At 32.8% G+C, this 8,254-nt stretch overlaps 1 non-coding gene across 1 annotated transcript; it reads right to left on the reverse strand.

Moving 5' to 3' along the window:
* Window positions 1-244: 244 nt before the first annotated feature.
* On the reverse strand, window positions 245-351 carry LOC131175725 (small nucleolar RNA R71). Its single transcript, XR_009145914.1, has one exon. It is a non-coding gene; the product is annotated as a small nucleolar RNA R71 (small nucleolar RNA).
* Between the last annotated feature and the right edge of the window lie 7,903 nt (window positions 352-8,254).

Here is an 8,254-nt window from a genome sequence, read left to right on the forward strand (position 1 = left end):
GCCTAAGTTTCATGGTCCTTCAGGTGAGGATCCACATAAGCATTTAAAGGAATTTCATGTTGTGTGCTCTAGCATGAAACCTAAAGGAGTTTCAGAGGACTCAAATAAGCTCCGAGCTTTCCCTTTCTCACTAGAAGGCACAGATAAGGATTGATTGTATCACCTTCCTTCTAGATCTGTCAACTCATGAAATGAAATAAAGCAGATATTTTTGGAGAAGTATTTTCCTGCTTCCTGTGCTGCTAACATAAGAAAAGAAATTTGTGGCATCCGACAGTACAATGGAGAGAGCTTGTATGAGTATTGGGAGAGATTTAAGAAGCTGTGTGCAAGTTGTTCCTATCATCAAATAAGTGAGCAGCTTTTGATTTAGTACTTCTATGAGGGACTTCTACCAATGGATCACAGTATGATAGATGTTACTGGTGGAGGAGCTTTAGTTAACAAGACACTAGAAGATGCAAGGAGGCCGATTGCTAACATGGCAGCAAACTCTCAGCAGTTTGGAATGAGAATGGATCACACACCTAAGAAGGTTAATGAGGTAAGTACATCTAACCTTGAGAAATAGATTTCTGATTTAATTTCTTTAGTGAGGCAATTAGCTGTAGAGAACATGCAAACAGTTAAGGTATGTGAAATTTGTTCGGGTTCAGGTCATGCTACTAACATGTGTCCTACATTACAAGAGGATGAATCAATGCAACATGCTAATGCAGTAGGAAATTATGGACAACCACAACGCAGGTATGACCCCTTTTCTAATACTTATAATTCGGGATGGTGAGATCATCCCAATTTGAGTTATGTGAACCAACTAGTAAAAAACCAATATCAGCAGCAGAGACCATAAGCGAATCAACCACGTTTGCCTCCCTCAAATCAAGGTATGACACTTGATGACATTGTTAAAGCTTTGGCTAGTAATACACAACAGTTTCAACATGAAACCAGAAATAGCATTCAAAACATAGAGAGGCAGATTAGTCAGTTAGCTTCATCTGTGAGTAAGCATGAAGCTCAAGGTTCTGGAAAGCTTCCATCACAAACAGTTATGAATCCCAAAGAAAATGTAAGTGCTATAGTGTTACGGAGTGGGAAAGAAGTTGATAATCAGACTCCATATGAGTCAATGAAAAGCAGAAGCAAGGAGCAAAAGAGTCTGAAGTTCCTGAAGTTGAGGTAAATATTGAACTTGAGCTGAATAAGGCTAATAATTCTATTCTCCCTCCATTCCCTAGTAGGTTGGCCAAGACTAAGAGAGAAGAACGAGAGAAAGAGATTTTAGAGACTTTCAGAAAGGTAAAGGTTAATATACCTTTACTTGATGCGATCAAACAAATCTCCAGGTACTCTAAATTCCTTAAGGAATTATTCACTACAAGGCACAAGTTGAGGAATAATGAGAACATCAGTGTTGGGGAAAATGTGTCAGCATTAATTCAGAGGAAAATACCCCCTAAGTGTAAGGATCCAGGTTCATTTTCTATTCCCTACAAAATAGGTGATTCTAGATTTGAACGTGTAATGGCAGATTTAGGAGCATCTATTAATGTTATGTCATATTCAATTTTTCAAACTTTAATTTTGGGTTCATTGAAAGAAACCAGTGTCATTATTCAGTTAGCTGATCGTTCTAATGCTTACCCATTGGGAGTAGTTGAGGATGTTTTAGTGCAGGTTGGAGAGTTAATTTTTCCTGCAGGTTGGAGAGTTGATTTTTCCTACAGATTTCTACATTTTGGATATGGAGGATAGTGCTCCCTCACCAAACTCAGCTTTGATTTTGTTTAGAAGACCTTTCATAAAAACTGCCAAGATAAAAATTGATGTGGATGATGGTACATTAACTATGGAGTTTGATGGAGAGACTGTCAAATTTAATATCTTTGATGCCATGAAGTATCCTGCTGATGATCATTTTGTCTTTTTTATTGATGTTATTGATATATTTATGTAGGACGTTTTTGAGTTAAGCATGGAGGATGAGTTAGAACATAAGGCTCATTGGGCTGTTAGACATTGTAATTTGGATTTGGATACTGCTAGTGTGGAAAGAAAATTACAATTGCATGAATTAGAGGAAATTTGACTTGAGGCTTATGAGAATTCTAAGATCTATAAAGAAAAGACCAAGGCATTCCATGACAAATTAATTCTAAGGAAGCAATTTGTGATTAGGCAAAAAGTTTTGTTATATAATTCCAGATTAAAGCTGATGCCTGGTAAGCTGCGTTCTCATTGGGTTGGTCCCTTTATTGTTACTAATGTGTTTCCTTATGGTGCAGTTGAAATTCAAAGTTTAGGAACTAACAAGGTGTTCAAGGTCAACGGTCATAGACTCAAGCTATTTTATGAGGGGTTTTAGGAGCATTCATTGGAGGAGCTCAAATTGAGTAACCCAATTTATTTGGATTAAGGAGTTTTGCCATATTGAGCTAACGACTTTAAAAAAAGGCACTACTTGGGAGGCAATCCATGGGTGGCTTGTTAGCCACAATCAGATTTATTTTCTTTCCCTTATCTTATTTTATTTTCTAGGATTTTTTTTTCTTTTTTTTCTTTTGCATTTGGGCTTTACACTGGGGACAATGTAAGTTTTAAGTGTGGGGGAAAGGTTTTCATATTTTCAATGGTTTATAGAGTTCTTATACTATGAAAAAAATTAATGAAGTTTGAGAGATGCATAACATGATTGAATCAATGAACTTGCATATTCAGGCTTGTAATTAACTTGAGTTTTAATTTTGATTAGTTGATAAGATAAAATTGGTGGATGATAAAATATTTCTTATGTGAGTTTTTTGAGCCTTGATTTAAATTGACTTCTTATATGTCAATCTTAATTTTTTTTGTGAGTGTTATTCATTCATGATTTGTTAGTCTAGAACTTGCTTTTAGTCCAATTGAGGTCACATGATTATATGCACATGTAAAAATGATAAAGGCAAATTAGGATTTAACCATTTTTACTTTAAAAAGCCAACCTTATGTATTGACTTTAGTGAGCCCCTTTGAGCTTAAATTATACCTTTTTCTTTGTTGAAACTTGGAATATGAGCCTAAACCTTATTCTTTTTATCCTCTTTATTACTTGAGAACTAATAGAGTATTTGAAATGCAATAAATGGGGTTTTTGGCAATATTGTATGGGGTGTAATATGTGAGTTGTTGTTGGTTTTTTTAAAAAAAAAATTAAAAAATTAAAAAAAGAAAAAAATGATTTGGGATTTTTTTTTGGACTTTATTGACATATATGTGAAGGGAAAGAATAGAAGAAATAAAGATTGTTTCAATGTTCTATTAGTTCTTTCTTTAGCTTCATTTATCCTTATTTTCATACCTTTACCTTAGCCCCATTACAACCATATTTGAAGACCTTTTGATTTATGTTATGCATATGAAATAGGTAACGGAGATTGGATGAATAAGCAAGCATATGGTAGTTTCATTCCATGAATTGAATTTGAGTGTCTGTTTTAAACCCTCCTAAACACTTGAGTGATTTGAGTGCCATGTGAGTGTCCACCATTTTTAGTGAGCCACTTTTTGAAAGATAAATTTTTGTTAATTTCAGCTTGAGTTTGTTAAGATACTTTCAGTTCATGATATGTTATACTTCTTGATTTCTTATCATTTGTTTTATAGTGTAAAAATTCTGTGTTTCATTGGAATTTTTAGATTGGTTTAGTTTACTATTGCCTGAGCACGTCCAAAAATCTAAGTGTGGGGGAATTTTGATAAGTGCATAATTAATATTTTTACTCCCATCACATTTAGTGTTTCTAGTGTATTTTTATGCCTAATTCAGTTGATTAAAATATAATTATCAATTAGGCATATTTTTAGAAAGTTGTTGGAATAATTGTGTTAAATTGAGGAATTTTAAGCATTTGTATTAATTTGACATTTGTTGTATTTTTCAGGTATTTCTAAAGTTGTGGGTCTCCAAATCTAATGCTGTTTAATTCATTGAAAAGCTAAGTCAGAGCACTACAAATGACAAAGAGGGACCAAAGCCCAAATCAGTCTCCAAGGTTATCAAAATAAGCTATGGATCTATTACAAAAGCCTAAGTCAGAGCACTACAAATGACCAAGAGTGAAGTCAAATTTATGGGCTGGATACTCTATCAAAACTAGTTTTTGTTTTTGGCCCATAACTTGGGCTGTGGACCACTGATTTGGGCAAATGAGTACTCGTTGAAAAGCTAAGAAGTAGGCTATAACTTTCCTGAAGAAGTTAGAGATAGAATCGAAAGGAAAGTGGCTGAAAATTGGCCATGATTACAAAGCAGAGAATCTATCTTTTTGAATTTCAAAAATTTTCCAAGTTTGGTTCTTATCTGTGGATTAGGTTTTTGATTATAAAGCTCATCTTTGGCAGTAGCAGAGACACATTCATTCAGACCTTCGACACCTTCATTACACCTTCATTCTCCATTCACGTCCATAGTTTTAGATTTCTCCATTTTATTTTTCTTTTGTAAGCCATGAACATGAGCAGCTAAGTTTCTAAATTCAGTTCAAGGGATTTTAGTTCTTTTGCATGATTTGTGAGACTAGGTTCTTAATTCAAATTACAAATTATGCCTTTTTGAATATCTATTGTTTCTTGATGTCATTGTTCTTAATCTATTGAATGATTTGCTAAAAAGGCCTATTAATTAATTGTTTGATGTGAATAATTGCTAGTTCATCTTCATAATCCGTAATTATTGTATAAGATTGAATGTGAGTAGCAATTATGTTTTATTGATTATAATCTAAGTTTTTGATAATAACCTAAGGAAATAATAGGGTGAATTAAATGATTTATGCTTTATAAATTGTTGTTCAACTTAACTATTTCCTATTCTTAAAGCAGTTATTGAATTGATGGGGATTGCTTAATACCAATTCAGTTAATAATTAGAGTCAATAAGAGTGCTGAGCTCGAATTGATGAGTATAGGGAAGTTAGGGGTTTTACCTCACTGTTTGGTAAATCTACGTTAAGTATTCAATAAGAGATAATTGTATTTCTTTTCTCTATGATCGAGTTATGCATTGGAATGAAAATTACCTTGGAGTGAAGATTATTTAAATTAAGAGTTTTATATCTAAATTTAGTTCTTTAATTTCTAAACTTGATTTCTTCTGATTTTGTGTTACAACTCACCCCCCCCCCCTAACCTTTGTTTCTTTTTCTGTTATACACATACACGAAATTTAGTAACTTAGTCTCTAGGGTTTGACCTGAATTATCACTTATTACATTCATTCAGAAAATATTTCATTACTGGTAATTTTAGTTAATTTTTGGTGGAATTAGCAACCATCACTATAAAGGAAAATAGCAAGGTTACTAAACAGGAAGTTTGAATAGTCTTCTAAATAGGAAATAATATTAAATTTTTGAGAAAAAAACACTTCAAAAATCTGCCTACAGAGTGATGTAACATCTTTACTTTAGCTAGTCCGTGCATTCAATTGTTCCGGTGACCAATGTCTGTCCGGATAGCTAGAATGACTAGAATTATAATTAAACTAGAGTGATGAGTCATAAATTATTCAAAAAATGGTAAGAAAAAAATTAAGGAAAAATTAAGAAAAAATTTTAAAAATAAATTACAACAAAGTTAAATGAGCTGGTGCCCCAGTAATGGGTGACCCTAACGGGAAGTTGCTATCTTCATAGTTAGTAGCCCTAAACCCGAGGAAAATTCCGTAAAATAAAATTTGAAACTCCAGAGAAGAGTCATTGAGATTTCGAAAGCATTAGAATACCAAGAAAAGGTTAGGAGAATTTTTAAGATCGGTACAGACAATTTTGGCTCCTTAAGCCAAACGGAGGGCATTTTAGTCATTTCAACTTCAGAGATGATTTTTGACCAACTTGTCCATTTATGTAAGTGAATTATATGACATAAAATATGAATAAAAATTTATGAAAATTAAATTGAAAATGAGTAGAAAAGAAAAGAAAAGAAAATGAATTAAAATGGGACTTATGACATCACTATGATGTCATTTAAAAACCCAATCACTATTTGACAAACTAATAAAAAGGGATAAAAATGAAATAAAGATGAGATAAAAAGAAAATAAATCAGCTTCCTTCTTCACCATAGGTGCCTAACCAAAGAGAAAGAGAGAGAGAGAGAGAAGAGAGAAACCTCCATTGGAGCACAATTCAAGCTTGTGTTCTACCCCCAAAACCACCTCAAAGCCCTAGCTTCCCTTCACAAAAATTTATCCTCACACCTAGAGCAAGACTTGGACAGCAAAAAGAAAGAGAAAAGTGGAGTTTTCAAGCCTTGGGAATTGGCTAATTCAAGGTTAGTGCCACTTCTTCCATAAATCCTTGAGTTTACTTTGTGTAGATTATGAATTGAGTGTTAATTTGGAAGAAAGAAAACAACTTATGTATGTATGAAAAACCCCCAATTTTGGCAGCCTAGGTTACTTTAGAGTTTCAATGATTCAAGTGAATTATAGTTGTGAATTGATGCAACTGAAAATGAAATTGATGATTGGAACATTTGATTGCATGTTGTTTGAGTAAATTGGAATTTTGGAGTAAGGTTTGGGGGCAAAATTAGGGTTTTAATTATGTGTTGGTGAATGGAAGTCCTAATGGTCAATTAGTGACCATTTGGCTATATTTTATGAGCAATTGAAGTGATTTAAGCCAATGGAATTGAGGTTAGGTATGCTGTCTTAGGTGACCTGCAGGGCTGAATGTGAGTCTAGTAGGTTTAGGCAGTTGTAACTTGAGTAGTGTAGGTTCAATTAGTGCAAGGCTAATTGGAAATGAAACTAGACACATAATGGCACAACTTTGATGAAGAAACCTTGCCCAGAAAACAAACTTAGAATATCCTAAAAGTTGACCAAATCCGGGTAACCAACATGCTAGTCCTGGAAATTGACCAAATGAACAGTATTTGTTCAAATAGTTATAACTTATTGTAGAAATGTCCAATTGACCTCAATTTTAAATCAATAGAAAGCTTAGACAATTTAGAACAACTTTTATGAAGAACATAACTCCAAAATTTGACCAAAACTTAATGAAATTGTCCATCAAATTCAGGACACCAAAACTGCCAGAATTGGTTTCTGCCCAGAAATTCTAGATAGATACTAATCCGGCCAGCCTTATTGAAATTTGCATAACTTGAGCTAGAAAACTCTAAATAGAGTGATTCAAAAATGGAATTAAATAAGACACAATAAGGAACAACTTTTATGAGAAAAGTTTACCAAATTCTCACTGTAGCTTAGACCAATGGAATAGTAAACATAAGACACAAAAACTGAATTTTTGAAAATACTTTAAGGAGGCTTTGAATTGCAATTAGCAATCAATCCAACAAATTTAGAACCCAAAATGTGGTATAATTATGTATCAAACATTTTTATACATATTATATATAAAAAAGTCAACAATCTGAGTGAATAGTAATGTGTGAATAGTAACTCCAAAGACATAAGAAATAATAATAGAAATTAATACCTTGCATAATTAATGGCATATGAGAAACAAGAAGAATATTTTGAGTATAATAGTTTATGAAAACCATTGTTGTGAATTGTGATGAATATGAGTGATATAATGAATGTATAAACTATGATGAATGTATAATTTATGTAGAATTGTATTTTAGAAATTTATACTTCTGCTAGTAATAAAAATTAAAACGCTATAAATTATAATTGGAACATATAATGAAATAATGATACTTGTGAACCCTTAATGATACTAATGTGCCCATGTATTGCCTAGACACGTGTGTCAGATTGGATAGATTGGTATGCCAATAGGGTATTGCGTAAGGCTTTATGCCTGTATTTATGGCTTTATGCCTACACTCATGGCTTTTATGCACGATTACTTGTTATCATGGCTTTTAGCCATACTGATCTGTTGACATGGCTTTTAGCCATACTGACTGCATACATGGTTGACGTTCCGTATTTCATGTCCCATGGTATGACAGCCCGAGACACTACGGTGTCAAGTGCCCACGACCCATTATCCAGTTTAGTCAGCCTATCATAGGTTACTTAGGCAGTGAAATTTATTGAAATAAGTTAAGAATATTAGCAATTAAAAATATTAAAAATTAAATAAATGAGTAAGAAGACTTAAAATAAATTAGATTAGTTATTTAGAAGAAAGAATTGAAATAAATTAGATTAGTTAAAAATTTATCTATTATGAAATGACTCTGAAAACTTTAATTGTTATGAAATAATCAAAGATAACCT

This window comes from Hevea brasiliensis, chromosome 17, assembly GCF_030052815.1.
Source record: "Hevea brasiliensis isolate MT/VB/25A 57/8 chromosome 17, ASM3005281v1, whole genome shotgun sequence".
NCBI classification, from domain to species: Eukaryota; Viridiplantae; Streptophyta; class Magnoliopsida; order Malpighiales; family Euphorbiaceae; genus Hevea; species Hevea brasiliensis.